This window comes from Petaurus breviceps, unplaced genomic scaffold (genome assembly GCF_028583685.1).
Source record: "Petaurus breviceps papuanus isolate PSGF00001 unplaced genomic scaffold, PetGlider_PUasm1.0 38, whole genome shotgun sequence".
NCBI lineage: Eukaryota > Metazoa > Chordata > Mammalia > Diprotodontia > Petauridae > Petaurus > Petaurus breviceps.
Window position 1 is genome coordinate 22,515,234 of NW_027186304.1, and position 16,519 is coordinate 22,531,752.

General features: G+C 40.3%; 1 long non-coding RNA gene across 1 annotated transcript in view; it reads right to left on the reverse strand.

Annotated features, from left to right (window-relative positions):
• The window catches only part of LOC138170368 (uncharacterized), a 94,874-nt gene that overhangs the window by 1,136 nt on the left and 77,219 nt on the right, over window positions 1-16,519 (reverse strand). The window contains exons 4-5 of the long non-coding RNA XR_011170592.1: window positions 7,760-7,898; window positions 1-202 (exon numbers count right to left, since the gene is read on the reverse strand). The exon at window positions 1-202 is cut by the window's left edge and continues 1,136 nt beyond it. This is a non-coding gene — a long non-coding RNA (uncharacterized lncRNA). The remainder of the gene's footprint in view (window positions 203-7,759; window positions 7,899-16,519) is intronic.

The window sequence follows — 16,519 nt, forward strand, 5'->3', positions numbered from 1 at the left end:
TATTTTGGTTGGCATGATAGATAGAGTACCAGCCTCAGAGTCAGGAAAATCTGGGGTCAAGTCCTGCCTCTGACACATAATGGCTGTGTGATCCTGGGCAAGTCACAGAAGCTCTCAGTGTCCAGGTAATTCTCAAAGAGTATATGCCACAGAATAGTTGATAACTTGCATTGGTAGAAGGAATTTCTTCACCAGGATCTCCCTACAATAAAATATCTACATAAAATCACAAAATCATTGATTCATGTGAATATATAATATATAACATACTATATATATATGCATTTAATATATATTACATACATACACATCTGTATATACATGATAGCACATACTTATACTCAAATATTCATGTATATTCATCTCTGTTATCAGTATAAGTATTTACAAAGATTTCATAAAGTCTAAAATTCAGGTCTTAGGAATCTTAGATAAGCAACTGTATCTTATCTCACTTTTTAAACCCTAGAAACCCTTAACTCAAGTGTTAAAACAAGTCACAGAAAAATGATAGCATGTCCCCTCTGTCTCCCCTAAAGAAGGTTGTACACATCTTCTGCCAGCTGTCAGATATAATACGTTTCAGAGAAATATTTCTCATCCTTCTCAATGTAACAATCTTTAACTTCCCAGCAAGATCCCACTCTCCTCCTCATTCCCCCCCCCCAAAATTTTGGGATTGCTTCTAAAAACAAAAATGTATTTGCAAATAAGTCTTTAATTATACTTGGCATGGCTCAAACTATTGCTCTGAAATCAGGAAATCCCCTGTTAGTTGCATTCATACTCAGTGGCCCTTTTGATGACTCTTTGAATGTGTTTTCCAACAAGGTTTGGAGTCTATCTCATCTCTGGACTCTGGAATCTCCCTTTTGTTGTCAACAGACTCTCCTACACCCTAGATGTCTTCCTTTTACATTCTAAGCATCTTTCAGAACGCAGAGAAATTTTAACGTCTTCTGGAGACCCTGTTTCCTACAATGGCCACACTGGTCAGTGATGGTTGGTCCTTCTTACATGGTCCTGGACACACTTGGCCAGGGGGAAGAATCAGCCTTCTCCTGGCCACCCCCACCCCCACCCCCTCACTATAGCTTTATCTAGACCTTCCCTTTGCTGCCAGAACCTTTCAACCTTCACTTTGAAGTTTACGCTCTCCATCCAGAAAACACATCCTGATCTTTGTTACCATGAATAATCTGTTGCCTCTAGATCAGTGTCCCTCATTTCTCCAGGAGCTTAACACTGTAGTCACAAATAATTATCTTCTCTACCTTAGCCCCTGTCTTCATAATTAAGCACTTCAGTAGCCATTTTCATTTCCCCTTTAAACACCCTGGACTACCAGTTTACAATATTCCTGACCTACTTCTATGGAAGTCAGTCCCCAGAGGGCTAAAACCTGCATAGTTGTAAGACAACTCTAAGACTTTTTTGACCTACATCTTTTTAGGAAAAACATGGGAGAAGTAAAAAATGGAGACTAACCATTACTGAACAATCCTGGGCAAAATTGTGAAGTTATTGAAATTTCTACTATTTTTGTACCTTGAAACTTTTGTTCCCACTCACTTTCCAGCGCCCTAATCTCCCTCCTCTTCTGATCAAAACTGCCATTTCCATCCTTTATTCTGAGACAGAGGAAAAGCCTAGATGACAGTTTTCTGGGTAATTAATAATCAATTTATCAACTAGATTAGCAAATAATCAATAAATTTATGATCAGTGGTTTCTCTCAGTGACAAAGACCAATCCAGGAGATTCGTGAATGCTTAAATACCCTTGGAAAGGCGGTGCCCCAACAGGTGAAAATCAACCCTGATTGGCAAACAATTAATGAGCTGGGTAGATATATTAATGAGGAGGTCGGCTAAAAGTCTTTAGCTCTTCCTGCTGAGAATGGGACTTGATCTTGAGACTCATCTGTCTACAGCCATCTGGACAAAGGAATCTGTCTCAAAGACACAGACAATATTATGAACAGTTGGGGTAGGGGGCACATGTGGTAGTCAGGGGTACAGTTGAGTCAGAAAGAGGAAAGGGCTGTAGGGGAAGACTAAGTCAAAAGAGAGGCACCACAAAGATGGAACCTGGAGATGGCAGCTGTATTAGACCACAAAAAGGGAAAGAGGAAAACAAGCATTTATTAAGTGCCTACTACGTGCCCTATGCTCTGCCAAATTCTTTATAGATATTATCTCATTTGATCCTCACAACAATGCTGAGAGGTAGGTGCTATTATTATCCTCATTTTACAGTTAAGAAAACGGAGGCAAGCAGAAGTGAAATGATTTGTCCCAGGTCACACAGCTTGTAAACAACGGAAATGTGATTTGAACTCAGATCTTCCTGACTCCAGGCCCAATGCTCTATCTGCTACACCCCCTAGATTCCTCAGTAGGCACATTCATTGGGGATGGCAGTGACCAAGGGGAAGAAACATACTCTCCCAGGAAGGAAGTATATCCTCTCGGGAGGGAATACCATTTTCCCTCCTCCCTGCTTCCCACCTCCCCGTGGAGGCATCCTTGGGCAAAGTCTCATTTTCCCATTTTAGTTATGACTATGTATATGGCTTCTTCCCCTAGCACTTTAAGTCCTCTATGGGCTGAAGGAACAGGGTAGGGTAGGTCAGGCCGGGCCAGGCAAATCATGTCTTTTCTAAACAAACAAAAGCCTTACCTTTTCCCCAGAGCATTTACTACCTGACACACATTTGCTGGTTGGTATCTGTTCTTTGACCTGTTTAATCTGAGTTTTTAAAAAAAAGAAGAAGGAAAAGAAGCTTAACAAGTGAAACTCCTCTTTTTCTTTTTGCTCCACTGATATTTTACAGCCAGTAATAAAGAACATGGATGACATTTAAGGCCAAACTCAGAAAAAGACCTATGTGCGTGAGGCTGAGAATATATGATGTTGTACCACAGGGCTATCTGCCAAAGCCTTTCAACTTCTTTCTGAAAATCTTCCAAAAGTTAAAGTCAGAATGCTGTAGCAATGGGTGAGATTGCATCCCTGGCCAAGCCTAGAGGTGAGCAATTGGGAGAAAAGGAATAAGGTGATGTTGCTTCCCCAAGACCAGCCCTCGGCCTAGAGGGATGTTGTGATATGGTGGATAGAGCAAGGGGTTGGAATTAGAAAAACTGGGTCTGAAATAATGTTGTGTCTTTAAGTCTCAGTTTCTTAATTGTAAAATCAATGTGTATTTAGTAGGTACCTACTGTATGACAGGAACTGTCCTTGAATCAACTTTCCACTTGAACCAACCCATCACAGGATTACTGTGAGGGACAAATGAAATGCTGGGAATCTGTGTGTTGAAGTAAAAGTTGTTGGTAATTTCAGTCATATCCAACTCTTTATGACTCAATTTAGAGTTTTCTTGGCAAAGATGCTGGAGCGGTTTGCTATTTCCTTCTCCAGCTCATTTTACAGATGAGGAAACTGAGGCAAACAGGGTTAAATGACTTGCCCAGAGTCACATGGCTAGTAAGTATCTGAGGTTAGACTTGAACTCACAGAGAGGAGTCTTTCGGACTTCCAGTCAGGTATGCTATCCATGGTGCCACCTAGCTGCCCTACAAGGATGAGAACTATGTTCTAATCTCAGCTCTGACACTCCCTAGCTTTGTCCAAGATACCTAACTTCTCTGGGATTCAGTTTATGCTTGTTTATGTTATAATGTGAGATCCTTGAAGGCAAGGACTGCTTTTACTGTTCTCTGTATCCTCAGCATTTGCTAGACATGTAGAAAGTGCTTAATAAATGTTTGTTGATGGACACATAAATATAAAAACTAAATATTCTCTAGGGTTCCTTCCAGCTCCATGACCTCTTCATGTACAAGAAAGCCTTTTGTATGTCTATCACACTACATGAATGACCTGGAGGCAAACAGGGTTAAGTGACTTGCCCAGGGTCACATAGGTCAATGGTCATCCTAGCCATTCATTCATTCCAGGATTTCGGGAAACATGACAACCTGTGAAATATCAACATTCTAAGATGTGAGGTTTCAGCCCAGTTCTGCACCCTTGAAATGGTAAGTGACTTTGAATCAGTCGTCTTCTTCAACAAAATACAATAAGGGTGAAAATACAAGCCTTTTTGAAGAAAGAATTCCCTGAAGTAATAAGAAAATAAAAAAAGATAAGGCTTATCAGATGACTTGATGCTCAGGGACCTCATTGTAAGGCTGATGAGTGAAAGGTATGGACCTGAGAACTCAAGGAGTCCAGTATATAACTAGGTAGGGATTCCTCCCTACCTCATCTGCAATAAGTCACTTCCAGTCTTTGAAGCCTTGGAAGAAGAGAGGGAGAGGGATCATTGCCTCTTGAGAATGCTCATTCTTCTTTTAGATATCTCACGTTTCCAAAATTTGCAAAAAAAAACAAACAAACAAGAAAACCCCAAACAAAAAAAACACAAAAAAACCTAAGTCTAATCCCTTTCCACAGAATAAATGAAAAAAATGAAGAAAATGGAAACCAAAAAAAAAAAAAAGACCATTACCTACGATCAGATTTCAGCTTAGCCAATAACTACCCATGTGACTTTGGGCAAGTCATTTAACTTCTCTGGCCTTCAGTCTTTTCACCTGTAAAATGAAAGAGTTGGACTAGATGACCATTGAGGTCACTTTCAGTTCAAACTCTATGAGTCTAAATGTAATAAATATTTGGACAATTTTCATGTGCTGCCACAAATCTTTTCTATCTCACATGAAACAATTTCAATCTTTGGACTAACCTTTGGATGAATGAGTAAACAAACAAATGAAGGTATTTATTAAGTGTTTACTATGTGCAAAGCACTATAGTAAGATATAAGGATGTTTTCATTCCAATGAGGGAAATTATATATATATATATATGTATATGTAACATATATACATTATATACACATTTACATCTTCATTTACACACACACGCACACACATACATACACACACATACATGTATATGTATATGTGAGGTTTCAGTTGCAAACCAAATAAAAAGGCCCAGTGAACCTTAGGGTAAAGAAGCAAAGCGGGGGAGCCACCCACCATTCTAGTCATCCTCATTTAGACCTATTCTGCCTTGTAGATGTTCTTTCTAAAACACGGCTCCCAGAACTGCACACAGTTCTCCAGACCTGATCTGACCAGGGCCCGAATTCAATAGGATTATTGCTCCTTCTACTCTGAACCGTGGCCCAAGTTCAGTAGAATTATTTCTTCTTATGTTCTGCATATTTCTTCTATGAAGAAATGTCTTAAATCATGAAGTCTTAAAAATCACATTAGTTTTCAGGGTTGCAATGATTTATATTAAGACTGAAATTCATCAGGGTGGCTAGGTGGCACAGTGAATAGAGCACCGGCCCTGGAGTCAGGAGGACCTGAATTCAAATCTGGACTCAGACACTTAACACAAAAACTAGCCGTGTGACCTTGGGCAAGTCACTTAACCCCAATTGCCCTCCAAAAAGAAGAAAAAAAGACTGAAAACCCCCAATTCACATAAATTATTGTCTGCATACTTCTCTCCTGATTTGTACATTCTTATATGTGTAGGGCTTTTTTTCTTTTAACTTTATTAAGCACGATCTTATTAATTTGATCTATAGTTCTAGATCTCAGTTATAGCATCCACAGAGTCTCTCTTCCAATTTCAGCTTAATCAATCAGTAACTATTTCTTAAGTACCTACTATGTGCTAGGCAATGTGTTAAACTCTAGGAATATGAAAAGAGGCAAAAGATGGTCCTTGCCCTCAAGGAGCTTATAATCTAATAGGTCAATACAATATAAATACAAGTCAGCTTCTTATTTGATAGAATTCCTTCTGTGCCTTCACCTAATTAGGTCTAATTAGACCTCTGCAGCCAATTTAATACAGGGAAGGAGCCTATCCTAGGGGGAATGAGCATTGAAAACTCTAAAAGATATCAAGCCAAGTCCTCATGCATTATGGGGCCATCTATAAGGTACCCCCACTGAGGCCCCAGTGTGGGTGCCATATGGTCTGTAGAAAGGCCTTCATTGGAGCAGCTAGGTGGTGTAGTGAATAGAGCACCGGCCCTAGAGTCAGTTGGACCTGAGTTCAAATCCAGCCTCAGACACTTAACACTTACTAGCTGTGTGATCCTGGACAAGTCACTTAACCTCAATTGCCCTGCTTTCCCCCCTCCAAAAAAAAAAAGACAAAAAAAGAAATGTGTCTTTATGACTCCCAGTAATAGCAAGAAAAGGTTCCAGCTGCCCAGTTATTGCTTCCCAGATACTTCTCAGAAGACAGAATTTCCAGGCATAGTATTCTTTGTTTCCTAACAAGATTCAGAGGAGTTGGTGACCAACAGAGCAACCCTTTCCTAAGAATAATTGTGAACTGGCAACATTTGTCTTCCCCCACACCCCATCCCCAGCCTCTCTGTCTCCAGGTATTCATTAGCATTAAGTACTCCCTATATCAAAAATGATCTAGGAAGACACTCAAAGCCTAAAGGAAAGAAAGTCTAATGGTAGAATTTGAAGCAGTGAAGCATTTCTTGGGGGAGGGGAATGGGGCAATATAACACATAAACAGGAGATGGACGGTGGTGGGAGAATGAAGGTACTCAGGGAGAGGGTGTGGTAGAGAAAGTCCTGTGGAGATGAGTCAGCCATGAAGGCTGAAGCGAACCTTAGGGTAAAGGTTCCTACAGGAAAGGTTGGCCTGGGCATTCTACTCATAATGAAGGTCTTGAGCAACCAGGCAATCAGAGGAAGAGGCCCCAGAGATAGTGAGTCCTTCCAAAATGAGTAACCCAGGGGTAGAGTGAGCTTCCAGGATGAAGAGTTATGGCATCTGTGGGCATATGTCAGCGGTATAGCTTGGAGAAGAATAAAGACCATTTCTGAAAAGTGGTGATCCAGTCTGAGCTTACTGTTTAAGTCCGTTTACACCCAGATAATGGATAAAGAGCAATCATCAGTCCTCTGAGGTGAGAAATGAAGGGATGGGAATGGGCACTGAATACAGGGGCTGCTGTCTATGAGTAATCAGCTTCAGAATAGAAGCTGGATCTTCCTACCTAGGCAATACTAATTGTTCCCTGACACTCAAGAAATAGTAGTCTGCTTGAATTAAAGTGTCTATAGACATTCAATAAGCTGATCCAAAATTCATCAAGTGACCTTTTGAGTCACTTATTTTTTTATCCCTCAATTTATCTGTAAAATGAAGGGACGTGGGCTAGGTGGCCGCTGAGGCCCTTTCCAGCTCTATGATCCAATAAATATAAGCAACAGCTTCATTTCAATCAATAGCTTGTTATCCTTCTGCCAGCTAAGTCTACCTTTCTTCCTTTTTATCAATCAATTAATAAGCATTTATCAAGCACTTATTGTGCCAGGCATATGCTAGGTGCTGGAAATACAAAGACAAAACAAACAAATAAAAATAATCCTTTCCCTCAAGGACCTTATATTAGATCAGAATTTTCCCTAATTTTACAAATTGATTTTCCTTCAGAGACTTTGACTGAAAACATGAACTCTTAATGTCTCAGAGTTGGTTAGGGTATCCCTTGTGGATTCCAAGGGAGCTTAGGATAAGGGGTGGTCCAAGTGGGCAGCCGCCCCTGTGGAATGAGTGGATTCTTTCCCTCCTTCCCTTTTGTTCCTATCCCCTGAGTTTTTTGGTTGAGAAGTCTGATGCCTGACAAGTGACCCCTGGAGAAAGAAATTTGATTTGTGACAAAGAGAAAACGGTCTTTGAGATGCCTACCTACCAGCTGATTCTTTCCTAAAACAAGAAAAACTGTTTTGGTTGGCAGTGGTCCAAAGCCATAAGACTGTCAATTGTGGGTGATATGTCATCCATGGGACAAATATCCAGCTGTGCTGGACTTGTTCTTCATTCTCAAACAGCTGGAACCAAGGGAAGGGATCAGGTAATGGCATGTTTTTAAAAACAATAATCACTCACAGTCCTACCAACATGCCTCCCACCCCCTGTGTTCTAAAAGGAAAAAAAATATAAAATACTTGTCAGTTTAGAAACTTTTAATCTTTTGGTCCATAATAATAATAATAATAATAATGTTATCCTTTTTGAGTAGGGTTCTAACTGTGGTGGTTCCGTCAAGAATGAATAGTTCAAGCCCTGTGGGACTGTGGGCTCAAAGGCATTCTGAGCTGATAGGTGATAACATTGCGGAATAAAACAGTTCTTGTCATTTAATTCCTAATAGAGTAGACTGTTAACGTGGATATATGTATGTGTGTGTGGGGGGGGTAGATATTCTTGTTCAGTCATTTCAGTCATGTCCAACTTCGTAATCCCATTTGAAATTTTCTTGGCAAAGATACTGGAGTGGTTTGCTATATCCTTCTCCAGCTCATTTTACAGATGAAGAAAGTGAGGCAAATAGTGTTAAGTGACTTGCCCAGGGTCACACAGCTAGTAAGTTTCTGAGGCCAAATTTGAACTCAGTAAGATGATTCTTCCTGCACACACACACACACACACACACACACACACACACATACACACATACACACACACGACCACCACCACCACCACTACCTAACCATCATTAGTAAAACACAGTAAAATAAGATAGCCCCCAGGAATTCCAATGTACAGTTAAAGCTGAAATTATACACTCCAGAGAACTTGAATTTAATATCCTCTGTAGAAATCCACCATAAACATTTGATGAAAAATGCTGAGTACAATGGTTGAACAAGGTGGAATTTCTTCAATCTTATTGCAATGATGGATCCCCTTTCCTGGGATGTTCCTTCCCCTGCCCGCTCTTATACTTCCTGGCTTGCTTTCTTCCCTCTGAAGCCTTACCATAACTTACTACCATAGCTACTTTGTGACCCTGGGCAAGTCATTTTAATTAAGTGTGGCTCAATTTCATCTGTAAAATGAGAGTGTAGGGGTGGCCAGGTAGCACAGCGAGTAAGAGCACCGGCTCCAGTGTTGAGAAGACCTGGATATCGAATCCTGGGTTCAGACACTTAGCACCCACCCAGAAACACCTGGCCATGTAACCTTGAGCAAGTTACTTAACCGCAATTGCTTAGGGGTGGCCAGGTGGCTCAGCGAGTAAAAGCACCGGCTCCAGTGTCAGGATGACCTGGATCAAATCTGGGCTCAGATGCTCAGCACCACACCCAGAAATAACTGGCCGTGTAACCTTGAGCAAGTTACTTAACCCCGATTGCTTATAAAAAAAATTTAAAAAAAATGAGAGTGTAAAGCTCAATGAATTACTTTAAGGTCCCTTCCAGCTCTAAAGCTATGATTCTTTGAACTTCTTCAAAGGTTTCCAGACTTTTCTCCCTATCTATACATCACCCCCAGATCTGTTTTTTTTCTTTCATCACTTTTCATGACAATAGGAAAAGCCCTGGAAGCCATTGCCCCATTCTATCTGAGGACACATTCTTATCCTTTTAAAAATTACACTTTACTCCCAAACCCTATTCCCCAAGACCCCTCAGCCTAGTATTAAAAGATAAAAGGCATCAGATAGAATCCATGTAACTAAGCCTTAAATCAAGTCTTCCAATATCTTCATCTTTATTTCTAGCTGCCAGTAATAGTATCAATGTCAAACTCCTCTCCTTTGATTTCTTTTGATCTGTGACTTTTCTTCAGGGCCTATGAAAAGCATGAAACCCAAAGTGGGGTAATGGGATCTGAGGTTTGATCACTGTATGTCCTGGGTTGTTAATTAGACAGCTAGGGGACATAGAAAGTAGAGTGGTAGACTGGGAGTCTGGAATACCTGAATTCAAATCATGGCACTGATTAACTCTGGGTAATCTTTTTCAGTCTTAGTTTTCTTATCTATAAAATGGCAACAGATTACTATATATTAATACATCATGCATATGGTAATGTATATTATATAGCCCCAGGGTTTAACACAGTGCCCAGAACATAGATGGAATTTAATAAATGTCTATTGCCTCACAGCAAGCCTCCTTAGGAGAGAAGACCTCAGACTCTTAGTGCCTTGTTCCTTCTTTGGCCTTCTGAGCTCACCATGTTCCCTGTGGAAAGGTTGCAAAGGGTCAGGTCTTCCATCTACCCAAAAGGACTTCCCTTTTCACAGTCAATCACTTTCTGCTACAGTGTCATTGCCAGCCTCCCCAGGTAAGAAGAGGAGACATAGCTCCTCAGACAATTCCAGTACTATGTACCTTCCATCTCCCTCTAGGCATGACAGGAACCCTGAGGGAAAGCTGAAAGGGGTGGGCCTAGCATTTTGTATCTACTTTCTGCACCAAACAAGCTCTCCTTCTTACTGCTGGCTCACTCTCCCATTGGAATGTGGAGACTTCTGGTGCGAGGAAGAACATCCTACGCTCTGACTTTGGGTCTTCCATCTCCTGCTATACTTGGGATTTAAAGGATGAGGAAGAGGGAAACTGGTGGAGAACTGGACTTCTTTCCCTTAGTATGGAGGTTCAGCTTCCATCACCAGCTTTGCCCTCTGCTTGCTTGCTCTCCAGCCTTTGGAGGGAAGACGATTTGTGAAGTAGAGGCCTCCCATATGACCATCTGAATGTGTGCATCCCATCTAATATTACACCTGCCTTACGCCTGATCTCCAGCTTCCGCTGGGAAGAGGAGTGGCAACCATCCATTCACTGACGAACATTCTTGTACCTGGTCATACCCTTTGCATCCCAATGACTTTAAACTCTTGTATATGACCATCTAAATCCCATTCACCTGCCCCCATCATCTAAATCCTTATCTCCATCCTCTTCAACCTTCCCACCCCACCAAACCCCACCTACTGTGCCCTCTGGAACGCCTGTTCCATAAGCAACAAACCTCCCTTAATCTTAAATCTTTTCCCCACCCATTCCTTCTACTTACGAGATATTACTGAAGCCTGTCTCTTCCCTGATAGCAGAGACTCCCTGGGCATCTTTTCTAGTACTAGTTTGTACCTTCATTCATTCTCCTTGGCTCACTGGTTGAAGAGAGGAAGTTGGAATACTCCTCGCTCCCCCATTGCTACTTCCAGGTTCTCCCCCTACCTTCATCACTTAGAAACTGTCTTCCTTTGAGGTTTGTTCTGTTTGTATTTACTACACTATCAAAATCCTTATAGTTGTTGTTTACAGATCCCCATTTCATGTCCTCCCCTTCCTTCCTTAATATGTTTGGTACCTGGTTCATAATTGTTCCCCCTGTCCTTGTTCTAGGTGACTCCAACATACATATTTATTCTCTCTCAAACACCCTTACCACTTAGTTCCTTAATCTAGTCACTTCCCATAATCTACTTCTTCACCCCACCTTACATATACACAAAGGTAGTTATACACTTGATTTTGTCATCAAATGTATCATAACTATGTTAAAGAATTCTGAAATCTCCTTATCTAACCATAATCTATTAGTTTTTAATTTCTCCCCCTTCCTTCCCTTACAAAATATGATTCTTTGTTTCCACTGTGACTTCAGTCCATTGATCCCTCAATTCTCTCCCAGGCCATTTCTCTTGCACTAACCACTCTCTCCACTTTTCCCTATCTTGACTCCTTGGTGAATCAATTCAACTCTACACTTATCTCTTCTCTTGAATCCCTAGCCCCCTTACCATATCACTGATTATGGTCAGCCAAACGTTAGCTTGGGATCATTCCCATCATTCACTGCCTTCAGTCATGCTGCTGAACAAACATGGAGAAAATCACATAACCATCCTAACTGGGTCCACTACAAATTTACATTACACAAACTTAACTGGGTATTTATGCTGCTAGGTAATCCTACTATATCCTCCTCATCAACTCACTATCCCACTCTCCATAGATGCTCTTCCAAACCTTTTTATCCTTCCTCAAGTCTCCTATGACTCCTCTTCTCCCTACTTTCTCAGCTGAGAAGCTTGTTCATTTTACAGTAAAAATTGGGGTCATTTACAGTGAACTTCCTTTTCCTTCTTCCCTATTCCTTATCTCCTATCACTCAGATGCCTTCTCACAGGATGAAATGGCCTTACACCTTACCCAACCTTACCCTTGTTTATTGATTGACTAAGACATTATGCTCTCTAATATGACATGGGATAATGGGAATTATTCTGAATTTAGACTCAGGTGGTCTGGGTTTAAGTCTCAACCCTGTCACTTTATATATATGACTTTAGATAAATTACTGTTTCTGGCCATGTTTCCCCCTCTTTAAAATAAGTGGGTTGTACTAGGAGATCTTTATGGTCATTTTCATTCTGCCATTCTGATTCCTTTTCCCAAGTCACAGAAAGCTTCTGGTGAGGGACTTCCTCTATCGATGTGATCTGCAATGTGGAGTATTAAAGAGTTGCCTGGGATTCTGATAGGTTAAGTGATTTGTCTAGGGTCATACAACCAGCATGTGTCAGAAGCCAGACTTGAACTAACTTCTAACTAGACTTCCTGACTCAGAAGACAGCTTTTTCACAACACAAAGGCTTCTTCTCTATGACCTGAATTTTTTGTGTGTATGTGACGTATCTAAAAAAGCTCTCCTCTGATGAGCCAATATTTTTTGGCTCCCCTCTGCCTAATTTCATAAACTCATTCATTATCCAAAGGCACACCTGCAACAACCTACATGTTTCCCAAGTATACCACATTAACTTTTCCTGACACTTCCTAAAAAATTTTGCACATGTGCTTTAAGTCGGTTTACACTTTAGCGGTTGCTTTTGCCTTAAAGAAAGCCTGGACACGATAAAATTAAAAGGCAATTTTTATACTTGTAATGTTATGTTAGTACTCCCTCCTTTAAACTATTATGAGATTGTTGTTCAGATCTACAAATGTTCACTGTGGTCAGTGAACCCAAAGTATTTTCAAACTTTAAAAAGTTTTCTAAGCACTTCATATATACAGCTACAGGAATGCCCCCGTGTGTGTTTATGCATCTGCCTATATAAACTTATGAACTATTAATAAACTGGGAAACCACCGAAGTTACATTCAGTGGATCTAAAACAGGGCTCAGCAAACTATGGCCAGCAGACCAAATCCTGCCTACCACCTGTTTTTGTACAGGCCCTCGAGGTAACAATGAGTTTTTTTTCCATTTTCAAATAGTTTTATTATATTTTTAAGTGTAAAAAAAAATTCTTAACAACCTGGCAGTACAAAAGTAAGAGGAGGTCCAGGTTTGGTTCGTGGGCCATAGCTTGCCAATGCCTGATCTAAAAGAAAAACGACATATTGAGACAACACAAAAATGGTTGCTTTCTATGTTTATGAAACCTCATCTCCCTCTGCGTATCCTGTGGTCCAATCAAAATTGCCTTCTGACTAGCTGCTCCTCACAAACTCTCCTCTTCAGTCTCTAGACCTTTAGTTGTCCCATTATGAAAAACTCCCTCCTCTTTCCACTCACCTAGAATCAATCCCTGGTTTCCTTCAAGACTCAGCAGATGTAGGGGCGGCCAGGTGGCGCAGTGAGTAAGAGCGCCGGCCCCGGAGTCTGAGTCGGGAGACCTGGGATCGGTTCTGGCCTCAGATACTCGGCACCCACACAAAAAATAACTGGCTGTGTAACCTTGGGCAAGTTACTTAACCCCAACTGCCCTCCAAAAAAGGCAAAAAAAAAAACAAGACTCAGCAGATGTATCTCTTTCTGGATGAGGTCTTTTCTGGTTCTCCCCCCCCCCCCCATATCAAGTTCTCTTCCACTATGTGCATATATAGAATATAAACTCCTTGAAAGCAGGAAGTTTTGCTTTTGTCTTTTTATTCTCATAACATAGTGTTTGGTACATAGTAGGGACTGAATAAAAGCTTGTTGATTGATCGATTGATTCCATGGGGTGAGGAATGAGTGAAATGAATTCTATTTCCATTATTGAATGCTCTGTTCTGTGGTGGAAATAGTCCTACCCAATTCTGAACAAAATTTGTATATTCCTTGCAAAGCATTTAACCCAGCTAACACCTGTATCTGATGTCAGTGGTCTTTTTCTCTCCTCCCTGGCTAGCCTTAATTATGAATTCACCAGGACATTGTACGATACAGTGGAAATGGTTCCAACTTGTACTTGGTTCACATGAAAGCAGGGTAAGGTTTTTCCTACCATATGCCTGTCCCTTTCCTAGTTGGTGTTCTTGTTTTTGGTGGGGGAAGGGAAAGGGGGGAGGGGGGGGCAATGAGAGCAGATCAAGAGCCTGGCCCAAGATGAAAAGCTTTCTTATGCAAAACATTTCTTCAGCCACAAGTCTGGGAAGGGTACACACACACACACACACACACACACACACAGGAGTATTCCAGCATCCTCTCTCAACTCACTCCCTTTTCTGTGTAATTTTGTCTGGCGGTCTAGAAAATGCTTGTCTCAGGTTTAACAACATTAAGAAAAGAAAATAAAGCCTAAGAGATGATGATATTGAGACTTTGGAAGGGAATGAGGCTCTATGGATTTGCGAAAGCTGTTTATTGGTAACATACACAGAATTGGTACAGCTCCATCAATTGAATTAAAGTAGACACACATTATACACATAGAACCAAAGAACCCCATCATTTAAGACCAAAACATCAACTTTCTTTCTTTTAGTATTTTCTTCCATTTTGTTTAATTAATGAAACCAAAAGGCTGTGTGTTTTATTCCAGTGCTAAATAAAACTAAATGGTCGCTAGCATATGATTACAGTTCAGATAGGATGTCTCAGACTAGACTCATCTCAACTGTTACATGTTAAAGTGATATTTCCTGCACTTAGAAAATGTTTTAGCTAAAATCAGTGAACATCATTTTTTCTTTTAACATTTTTTTGTCTTTATTAATATGTTTACTTTTAGTTTACAAGATTCAGTTCCACAATCCTTTGAGTTTCAAATTTTCTCCCCCTCCCTCTCTCCCCTCCCCACCTCCCCATGCTGGCATGTAATCAAGTATAGGATTTGCAAATACTTTCACATTAAAAATTAATCAGGTGAAACATCATTCATTTTCTTTTTTCAATGTAAACAATGCCTGGAGACATTCAATAAAATGTAAGCTCCTTGAGGACAGGAGCTATTTCTCTGTATTTCCAGAGCCTAGCACAATAATAGCTATTTAATAAATGATAAACTGAATTGAATTGAATAATGTCTCTGCTCTGAGATGATATAATGAAGAAGAGAAGTCTCTGTCCCGTAAAGTCGAGATTATTAACCCAGTAAGTAGATTTAGCAAGCCACTGTCAGAATCTGGGTCTTCTTAATATGAATTAAGTCAAATCACCTAGCAATCTGTTAGGGTTTTGACTGATTGGAGTTAAGTTCCTAGGATATATCTTGTATGCATGTAGTGATTTGCATATTGTCTCCTCCTCAAGAATGTGAGAACCTTGAAGACAGAGTCTGTGCTTTTTCCTTCATTTGCATTCCTGTGTTGGCACTGTATCTGGCACATAGTTCACACTTAATAAATGCTACTGACTTGATGCTGAAATTTAGTGTCCTACCTAGCTTCTCCCTCCAATTTAGCCCACAAGTTTTGATTAATTGGATTTTTTTCTTGTTTTCCAATTGACAAGCATTCAGAATGAAGGGAAGGAAGGGAAAGAAAATGTGCATTTATATATGTGCTTGAAGCTGTGCTTTACAAATATTATCTCCTTTGAGTAATGAATGAGGATGAAATCTCATGAGATTACCTAGCCCCAAGAGTCTTCTGATGGCTATTGTTATTCCTTCAAGGAGAAAGGGTATTTGATAAGTGGTAATGGTAGTCTGAGAGATACTGGTGATGGTGGTGATGATAATGGTGATGGTGAGGGGATGCTCTGATGACTTTCTCTTCTTCACCAAGGACTCCTTATTGTCTAGATTACCCTTTGCTAATAAGACCAAGTCATGCATAAATACAAACTCTAAGGCTACTTCTACTTAACCAAAACAAAGCAATTAATTATGCAATTGTCTATCTATGTCAATAGATAAGCTGAAACATCCATGAAAGGCTGACTTCAAATTAACACTGACCTTGTGCTTTAAGTTTTGCAAAGCACTATAGAGTGCTTTTAGTAAAAAGACTGTGTATACATATATGTGTGTGTGTGCATGTATATGTATATTTATATATGTGTATATATTGAATCAAATAAATAAAATTTGATTCAAGTCTCAAAATAATCCTGAAAGGAAGTACTATGTTTTTGTTCCGAACAGTAATTTTATCTGTGGAGGTGACTCCCTGGTGAGGAAATTCTTCCCTCTACCAATGGAGATGAGCAGTTATTCTATAGTTTATAATCTTAGGTAGGCCTTGAGTGGAGGGGGACAGGCTATGAATTAACCCAGTCTCCCTCCTGTAAAACCAGTCAATACTACTGTGAACAAGGAAGCAGTGATTTAGCATCTGGGGTAGTTAGGCACCTTGAGGTTAACATGGTCCTCAGATGGGTTGTTCTGAGATTCAGCTGTGGGCCCTAAAAATGATGAAGATTATAAAAGCAGTTTTTAGGACTTAAGCGGGGAGGAGAGACATTCTGAGACCCTATCCCCTCTCCCTTTCTGCCC